We start from the raw sequence: 9,991 nt of genomic DNA on the forward strand, positions 1-9,991 counted from the left end.
TAATAGTAGGACATTCCTGGTACTGTATAACTAGTACTTGTCCTACTAGACTGCACCTAGACTATTATGCTCTGATTAGGAGTGTTTACTGTTGTAACTAACTTCTATCACTTTCTGTTTAGTAGTGCACTCTAGTAATTTGGTTTTTAATTATTCATATATCTCTTATTTTTATTGTTTCCGCACTGTGCACATGGCTACATCACTTTCACGTGACGACCAGCATGCCTTGATCTCGATCGGGGTGTTTCAGTTTAGTATCAGAGCCTAGGTTTAGCAGTCTTGTATAATTCTTAAATGTTCTAATCCTTGTGATGTCTTATGTCAGAACTATGCCGCCTTTTAGAAAGCCCCGTCAATCAGCTGAATCTAGTTTCCCTGATATTGCTCAATTAGGGGAAGCTATAGTTTCTGCCATTCAGTTAGCATTCCGTACTCCCTAGAGGACACCTCTTGAGACAGTTCATAATCTGAAGTTGACTCACTTCATGGGTAATAAATGTCATGAGGGGGCAGAAAAATGGCTGAATTATGTGAAGAAGACCTTTCAGGTGATGCAGAGTCAGGGGAATGTTTCTTCTGATTGGTGGGTCGAGATGACTACCTGGTTTTTGGGAGAACAGCCTGCATCCTGGTGGAGACAGGAGTCTTACCAGATGACCCCATAAGAGATTGTAGACTGGGAAGTGTTTAAGGAACGGTTTCAGAAAAAGTTCATTCTTCTTGCATATATCGATCTTAAGAAACAAGAGTTTACTCATCTGAGGCAAGGAAAGATGTTCACTATTGAGTATTACAAGATGTTTACGGATTTGTCGAGATATGATCCGGAGGTTGCTGCTAATCCAGTAGAGATGCTTCCCCATTTCAGTTTGGGTACTAAGAAGAAATGGCGTTCCATAACGACGTCGACTCACTGTGCCTCTTACCAGGAGTTCTATGAGATTCTACTGAGGATTGAGGCATCCGAGAACATGCCTAGTGAAAGTGAAGATGAGGAAGGAAGGAATGAGGGCCAGAAACAAGATGACAAAGGAAAAGGGGAAGCATTTCAAGGACCCACAAGACCTAGAACTTTAAAAGGAGTAGTGGCAGTTCCATCTCTTCTAGTGAAAGATTTAATACTAATATGAAGAGGAAATGTGGTAGATTCACTAGAGGTCCGAGGTTCTAGAGACAGAGAGATTTTGGTGGTTCAGGTGGATCTGGTGCTCCCTTATGCCGCAGGTGTAATAATCAGCATTTTGGGGAGTGTAGGAGAGGCAGTAATAAATGTTTTACTTGTGGACATATGGGTCATAGGGCTGCTCAATGCCCTTAAAGTCAGCAGAGACCCCAGCAGCCTTCCTTCCCACCACCTGCATCTACCCAACACACTTCAGGATCTGGTGGTTATACTCAGACTGGACGAGGAGATGCCTACCACTACCAAGGTGACGCCGCTCCCTACACCTCAGGACAGCAGCAGTACTCTCAGGATCCTCAGTATCAGAGTGGGTATCCTCAGTATCAGGGATGATCTATGTCTTATCAGCCACATTCAGCCTGTGGATCTCAGTGGTACCAAGGGGGACAGCCCCAGCAGGGAGAGATTGCTGCTAGTAGTGCAGGATCTTTGAAGCAGTCGGGTCAGCAGAGACAGGGACGTGGTATTCATGCCAACAGAGGTCACGGTAGACGACAGTATAATCAAGGATGTATCCACAACATGTCATTGCAAGATGCCCAGAATATTCCAGATTTAATCATGGGTACGTTAAATATTCTTGGTCATTTTGCTAGAGTGTTGATTGATTGTGGTGCTACACATTCTGTTATTTCTCATACATTTGCTCAAGTGACATAACCTTATCTTACACCTCTAGGATATAATTTAGAATTTTCTATGCCTCGAAGGGATAAATGTTTTATGGATCGGGTATATCCAAGATGTCTAGTGGTAGTAAAGGACGTTATTATGCTGGCTAATCTTATCCCGTTGGATATTATGGATTTTGATGTGATTTTGGGCACTGATTGGTTGCACTATAATCGTGCCAAGATAGATTGTTATGGGAAGACAGTCACATTTCATTGTCCTGGATTACCTGAGGTTACATTTGTAGGAGAGCCTAGTGGGGTGAGGCATGGTATTATTTCAGCCATGAAAGCAAAGAGATTGTTGTCGAAAGGTTGTCAGGGATATTTGGCTTATGTGGTGTTGAATGATGATGCTCCTAGTAGTGTGGAGGATGTTCGGGTGGTTAGATATTTTCCAGATGTATTCCCTGAGGATTTGCCTGGATTGCCACCAGATAGAGAGGTGGAGTTTGTTATTGATCTGCTTCCAAGTATGAATCTCATATCCTTAACTCCTTATAGAATGACTCCTACTGAATTAAAGGAATTGAAAGTGCAATTACAAGAGTTAGTGGATAAAGGTTTTATTCAACCGAGTACTTCACCTTAGGGAGCTCCAGCTTTATTTGTGAGGAAGAAAGATGGAACTTTGAGGCTGTGCATTAATGACAGGCAATTGAATGGAGTAACCATTAAGAACCGTTATCCATTGCCTCATATAGATGATTTATTTGATCAACTCAGAGGTGCCTGCGTATTTTCTAAGATTGACTTGAGGTCAGGATACTATCAGTTGAAGATGAAAAGTGAAGATGTCCCTAAAACCGCATTTAGGACTCGATATGGTCATTATGAGTTTCTTGTGATGCCATTCAGGTTAACTAATGCACCATCAGCTTTTATAGACTTGATGAATCGAGTATTCCAGCCATATTTGGACAGGTTTGTTATTGTCTTCATTGACGATATTCTGGTATGCTTTAAGTCTAAGGCTAAGCATGTTAGACATTTGAAGTTGGTGCTGAGATGTTTGAGGGAACACTAACTGTATGCTAAGTTTAGCAAATGTGAATTTTGGTTGAATCAAGTGGCATTTTTGGGACATGTCGTTTCTTCTCAAGGCATTCAAGTGGATTCTCAAAAAGTGGCAGCTGTAGAGAATTGGGAGAAACCTCGAACCGTCATCGAGGTGCGGAGTCTTCTTGGCCTAGTAGGCTATTATAGACGGTTCGTTAAGGATTTTTCAATGATTGCTCTGCCATTGACGAGGTTGACTCGAAAAGATGTTAAGTTTGAGTGGGATAATAAATGTGAGCAAAGTTTCCAACAGTCGAAGTACTACCTCACTCATGCACTGATTCTAGCACTTCCAGATGATAGCGGTAATTACGAGGTTTATAGTAATGCTTCTCTGAATGGTTTGGGTTGTGTATTAATGCAACATGGTAGGGTGATTGCTTATGCTTCGAGACAGTTGAAACCTCATAAGAAGAATTACCCTACACATGATTTGGAATTAGCAACTATCATATTTGCTTTGAAGATTTGGAGACATTATCTTTATGGTGAGAAATGTAAGATCTTCACAGATCATAAGAGTCTCCAGTATCTGTTTACTCAGAGAGACCTTAATCTTCGTCAGCGGAGGTGGATTGAATTACTTAGTGACTATGATTGCACGATTGAGTATCATTCTGGTCATGCAAATGCAGTGGCGGATGTACTTAGTAGAAAGACTCTTGCTAGACTTAATGCCATCTATGATTGTCATGTTCCTCTCCTAGCAGATTTGAGGTCCACTGGAGTGGAGCTAGGAGTGGAAGATCAAGAAGAAGACGTGCTTGCTAATTTTCAGGTTAGGCCAGTTTTAATTAATCGTGTGCTTGAGGTTTAGATGAATGATGAAGAGACCTAGGAAATAAATCAAGCAAGAAATCAAGGCAAAAAGAAAGATTTTGAGATTCGAGAAACTGATGGCATGCTTATGCAGGAAAGCAGGATGTATCTATCAAATAATGCAGAATTAAAGAAAGAAATTTTGGATGAAGCACATATTTCGGCATATGCAATGCATCCATGAGGCACTAAGATGTATCATACCATTAGACCATTTTATTATTGGCCGGGTATGAAAAGAGAAATTGCCGAATATGTGAGTAGGTGTGCCATTTGCCAACAGGTTAAAACCGAAAGGAAGAAGCCGTTTGGGTTGATGCAGCCACTTCCCGTTCCACAGTGGAAATGGGAAAATATTACTATGGATTTTGTGTACAAGCTCCCTCGTACACAGAATGGTTATGATGACATTTAGGTGGTAATTGATCGGCTTACAAAGTCATCACATTTTATTCCAGTGAGGGAGAAGTATTCGTTAAGCCGATTAGCTAAGTTATTTATATCGCAGATTGTGAAGTATCATGGTGTGCCAGTTAATATCATCTCGGATTGGGATTCCAGATTTACTTCCAAGTTCTGGATAGCATTCCAGGAAGCTCTTGGTACGAGATTGCTTTATAGTACGACATATCATCTTCAGACAGATGGACAATCTGAGAGGACTATCTAGACATTAGAAGATATGTTGAGATCTTCAGTGCTGCAGTTTAGAAATAGTTGACATGATTGTTTGGATTTGATGGAGTTCGCCTACAACAACAATTATCATTCAAGTATTGGTATGGTGCCATTTGAGGCACTTTATGAGAAATATTGTCGTACGCCTCTATGTTGGTTAGAGGTTGGTGAAAAAGTTTTAGTGGCCCTGAGATTGTGGATATGACTACGCAAAATGTTCAGGTAATTAAGTGTAACCTGAAAGTGGCCCAAGATCGACAAAAAAGCTTAGCAAACAAGCATGCTACTGATCGGAAATATGATGTAGGTGATTGTGTATTTTTGAAGCTATCACCTTGGAAAGGTGCAGTACGATTTGGAAAGAAAGGGAAGTTGAGTCCTAGGTTCATTGGACCATATATGATCACCGAGCGAGTCGGTGAGGTTGCTTACAGGCTTGAGTTGCCTCTAGAGTTATCCAAGGTGCACGATGTATTTCATGATTCGATGCTTCGACATTATGTTTCAGATCCTTCACATGTGATTCCTCCTCAACCTTTGGAAATCAATTCAGACTTGACTTATGATGAGGAGCCAGTGATTCTGTTGGATTGGAAGGACAAGGAACTGAGGAACAAGACCGTGCACTTGGTGAAAGTATTATGGAGAAATCATTCAGTGGAAGAAGCTACTTGGGAGACAGAGGATCGAATGAGAGAAATGTATCCACGATTGTTTTATGATTATTAGTGGATGTAATTGTTATGTATAATTTCGAGGGTGAAATTTTATAAGGTGGGGAGATTGTCACAGCCCGTTCCGAAATACTTTTATCGAAGGTGTGAAAAGACTAGAATGCCCTTGGGTGTTGAGATGAGTCGTATGTGACATGGTTTTAGAAGTGGACCAACATAATTATTTTCCTAAGTTTTTGGGGCCAATGAGAACTAAACCTTGGTTAGTTGTGGTTGGTGTGTAGATTGGACCACACACACACATCCACATTACTTTATCTCTCTCTTCCCTCCCGTGTTCTCTCTCTATCTCTCGGACTCACTCTCTCTTCCCTCTCCTCCGTACGGACAACCTTGAACCAAGCCAAATCTTCGCAGATCGAGGAAGAAAATGAACCAAGCCAAATTAGCCGTACAAACTACCATTGGAGTTCCGACTAACATATCATATTTCTATGAATTTATTTTTACTTTAATTGCTTACTCTGTTATATATTGGCATGACATATATGTTTGATTATGATTATGTGAAGCATGAATTGAATTGATATGAATTATGTAAAAATAACTCGTATCTTTTTCTGTTTAGTAGTGCACTCTAGTAATTTGGTTTTTAATTATTTGTATATCTCTTATTTTTATTGCTTCCGCACTGTTCACAAGGCTACATCACTTTCACGTGACGGCCAACATGCCTTGATCTCGATCGGGGTGTGTCAACTCAACTCAAGACACACCCATTCTCAGAGTACGTGACATGACAAATGCTTAGGCAATGCACATTTTCATTTTTGGTTTTAATTTTCAGTGCAAATATTTTAAACTACATTCTTTTACTTATATATGTATTTTTGCTATTTCAAATTTTGGGTGAGTTATTTCCAGTTTTGATTTTGAACTCAGTACAAGTATTTGAATCGTACGTTTTTATATATATCCATTTTTTACATTATTTGATTATACACATATTTTTGACCTTATGTTATTACATAATAATTTGTATTTTCAACTTTATATTTTTATACAAGTATATTACGATACTGTATTATTGAGGAAGAAGATATGAGCTTGGAGGCATGGAAAATGAATCATTGCAATCCGATCGCAACAGAATGATTCTCTTTTATGTAGCCGCTCTAACTTGATTTCTTCCTTGTGTGTGTGTATATATATATATTTACAAATTTACTCCCTACTTCGAGTATTTTACTTATAGCAAATTATTTTAAATTTCGGGGACGAAATTTTCTTAAGGGGGGTAGATTGTAACGACCCGTACCCGAATTTTACGATTTTATAAAATTTAAAGTGTGAATTTATGAAAATACCCTTTTAGGTAAAAAATCATTGACTTTTATTGACCGCCTTGTCATGTCATGTAAGATCTCTTTTCTTAGCATATCCTTGTAGTACTCATCGCTATGGACACATGGGCGTAAGCAGAATGTAATTTAGAGTTAAAATGAAGAAGTTATCAGCAAGCAAAGATAATGGGGAAATGGTCATTTGACCATCATCTAAAAGGATTCAGATTTTGCTGGAGTAGTCAAATGATGCCACTTGTATGGCTATGATGGAAGGAAATGAGAGATAGACGGAGGAGAGAAAGGATAAATTAGGGAAATGAGAGAGATGGACGGAGGAGAGAGATTGCCTAATCAGAAAAGAAAGCAATGAAGGGAAATGAATGAGAGAAAAACCACCTAATCCAGATCTTCCATTCGACCCACGACCCAACCCGTTTGCTACGAACACCCCGACGCCTTTCACGGCGTTTCTCCGACAAGTCACGAGGAATCACCACCACCAATTCCCACCTAAACTTAACGGTTGTGGGTCACGATTTCATGACGAACAAACGTCGTCTTCTTCGGCAAGTTCGTGGGGTGCACGGAGGTAATCTGCCATTTTTGAAGCTAGTACAGTCGACCACCACCATCAATCGACTTCCTTTGAGGTTAGGAACAAAGCCCTTGCATTGGTTGGGGCGTCAACATTCGTAACGAATCGAGAACCATCTATTTCTAGGGTTCCGACAGTTCGTGGTGGTTTTCATGCCACTTCCTGGCCGAATTGGACTTCGGCCAGGTACGAAAGTTGTTCCTCTCATTGAGATCTACATTCCTATATATTTTGGGAATTTTTGGAGTTGTTGAATTTTCCAGCTAGTCAGGGTTACCGGTCGCCGCCTCGTGGCGACTCTTACGGCGGCACATGAGGAAACCAGATGGTATCCCTTAGTTTTCTCGATGTGCCAAATCCGAATTCGCTGTCCGTTTTTCCAAAGTCTAACGTTTTAGTAGAGTTTTACTAAATGGTCCCTAATTGTGGTTAGGTGCATCGGTGGAAAGTGACTCCATCCTTGCTAGCTCGAGCAGTTCCTGGGCAACAAAATATTTGTGAGTGGACCCCTTCTTAACTTGCATGTTTTATAAAATATTAGGATTGCATTCACGAAAAGCATGATTTCATAATTTTACGTTTTATGTATTATTTATGATTTATTGAAATTATGTTTTACGAAAGGTTATGAATTATTAGATTTTCATATATGAAATTCTATGGATTATGAATATGATTTATTTTACAAATTTACAAATATGATTTACTATGGATTTATGAAATGCGGTTTTAAGCTTTTGAGCTCCAGTGTTTTAATACGAGTTTTGAGATACATTTTTGGTACTTATCTAGTGGGTTATCATACGACACATACAAACAACACGAGTATGATGTCTATGGCCATAGGAAATTGTGGAGGAGTAGTGTGATCTTTATGATATACCCGCAACTTTACTGCAGAAAGCAATGTCGGGCAGCTTCACTAGCCTCAGCTAGTGTTGGTGCGTATGTATGCTATTTTATTTAGCTTCACCGTAGGGTGATTAACATGTTATACAGTTTCACCTTCAGGTGATGGACATGTTATACAACTTCACCTTCAGGTGATGGACAGGTTTTGCCTTCGGGCGACTATGATACCCCAAGTTGAGTACCTGACTGAGGATATTTACGAAGGTTTTACGAATTTACCTTTGGACGGCTATATTCATTTATGAGCATGGTTTTATACGTACTGATTTTATGAACATTTTCATGGCATGTATAGTTTTCACAAAACTTATTATATGTGTAGTACTATATATGTTTTCAAAACAGGAGGTTAATATGTTCATAAAAAATATTGGTTTTTTGTATTGTTAGTATTATTATAAATTATGGTCCACTCACCTTTTTTGTTTTGCACCGCCTCAGGAGTTAGAGTCGAGGCACACAATCCCAGTGTCGGGGCACTTTCGCTCAAGCATCTTGGAGTTTCCTTTGTGTATAACCCATTCCTCGATTCGTACCTCTCTATAATAAATCTTTCACATTATTCTTGGTTAGTTGTATGCTCTGAACACGGTTATGCATTAGTATATTTCTTTCTAATCACATATTTTAATTTGCATGCATGTTTAAAATGGCTTTGTCATCCTGGGGTGTCAGCCAGCATGTGCCTACCATGATATTTGGGGTTATCGGGGTTGGGGCATGTCAGCAGGAGCACTACCGCCGCAAAGCATCACCAAGGTCGATGTCATGGCAATCCATGGTGGGAGCTAAACGGCTCATGGGCAGAAGGTTCAAGAGCACCACAGGCAAGATGCCCAAGTGCCAGCAAAGCATTATAACAACAACTGCCAACCAAGTAGGCTAGAAGGTCAAGGCCCAAACAACGCAACATGTAATCCAAGTGCAAGCCCAGAACACTCCAGCCCACGGCCATATGGGCCAAGCAGACCCGGCTTTGCACCTGCGTACTCAATGTCTGCTACAATTCCACCACTCACGGAGAATCACAACCTTGTTAAACCTAGGGCTTCTATTTTGTTCTTTATTTATATTTAAATAATTATTTTTTCAAACCAGAAGATGAGCAGCCAGTTCTAATTTGTTTTGGTTGTGGTTTCTCTGCTCCTATTATACATATATATACACATATATATACATATACACACACATAGCCCAGTACCATTGTATCAAATTTTTAGATTACATTTAACTAAATTTACATCATGTTGGAACCAAATTCGAGAACCGCCGTGAATGGTGGTTGTGCATAAATTCGAGCAAGCTGTAAAACAGTAACCAACCATAAGCAAGCCTAAGACCAGGGAGGGATGTGTCGGCCAAAAACTCTCCGATGGTCAGCTTAGTGAATGATTTTAGACTCAAGTAGTAGGCAAGAGAATTCAAGTATTTAGATTTTGTTACCAGAGATGAACCTAAACAGGTGGTACAAATGTGATATGAAAATCATAATAAGAGTAACTTTCTAACTTTTAGTTTCTTGTAATTGAAAATTAATTTTCTTAAATGAAACCTAAATATTCTAAAATATGAACTTGAAATGGTTCACAATGTTGTCATTCATAAAACCAAACCTACTTGAACACATTTGACATTATAACATCTTCATCATCTTGACTTGTATCTTAATTTCTTTTTGTTCTTTTTAAATGAGGTTTTGTTCTCTACTTTTCTCTCTTTTTAAGGCTTGAGGCCACATTTAGATCATACTAGAAAATTGCCTGTGTGCTGCTGCAAGTTTTGAAACCGTAATGCATGACAAGCATGAATCATTTTGACAAAAAGAGACACAAATTGTTGATGAAATCACGTCTTAACAAATAATATTGAAACGGTAGTAGCCTTAGAATGAGATTTAATGGTGCATAAAGTACAGACTGAAAGTTTAATTCCAACAAATACGTGTAATTATGAATCATCACAATCGAAAGACCCACAAAACCTACATCAAACCACCTAAAGGCAGAAGCAACATAATTGCATTTTCAATTACATTAATCTACAAAATGCAC

The 9,991-nt window shown here is 39.3% G+C and overlaps 1 long non-coding RNA gene across 3 annotated transcripts; it reads left to right on the forward strand.

Annotated features, from left to right (window-relative positions):
• The first annotated feature begins 6,795 nt into the window (after window positions 1–6,795).
• On the forward strand, window positions 6,796–9,040 carry LOC114824563 (uncharacterized). Of its 3 annotated transcripts, XR_011579796.1 has the most exons (4): window positions 6,796–7,083; window positions 7,462–7,525; window positions 8,382–8,508; window positions 8,616–9,040. It is a non-coding gene; the product is annotated as an uncharacterized lncRNA (long non-coding RNA). The 3 variants fall into 3 exon arrangements; XR_011579795.1 differs by having other exon boundaries at window positions 6,796–7,356; window positions 8,382–9,040; XR_003772849.2 differs by having other exon boundaries at window positions 8,382–9,040.
• The last annotated feature ends 951 nt before the right edge of the window (window positions 9,041–9,991 follow it).

The sequence above is a fragment of the Malus domestica genome, chromosome 04 (assembly GCF_042453785.1).
Source record: "Malus domestica chromosome 04, GDT2T_hap1".
Classification (NCBI taxonomy): domain Eukaryota; kingdom Viridiplantae; phylum Streptophyta; class Magnoliopsida; order Rosales; family Rosaceae; genus Malus; species Malus domestica.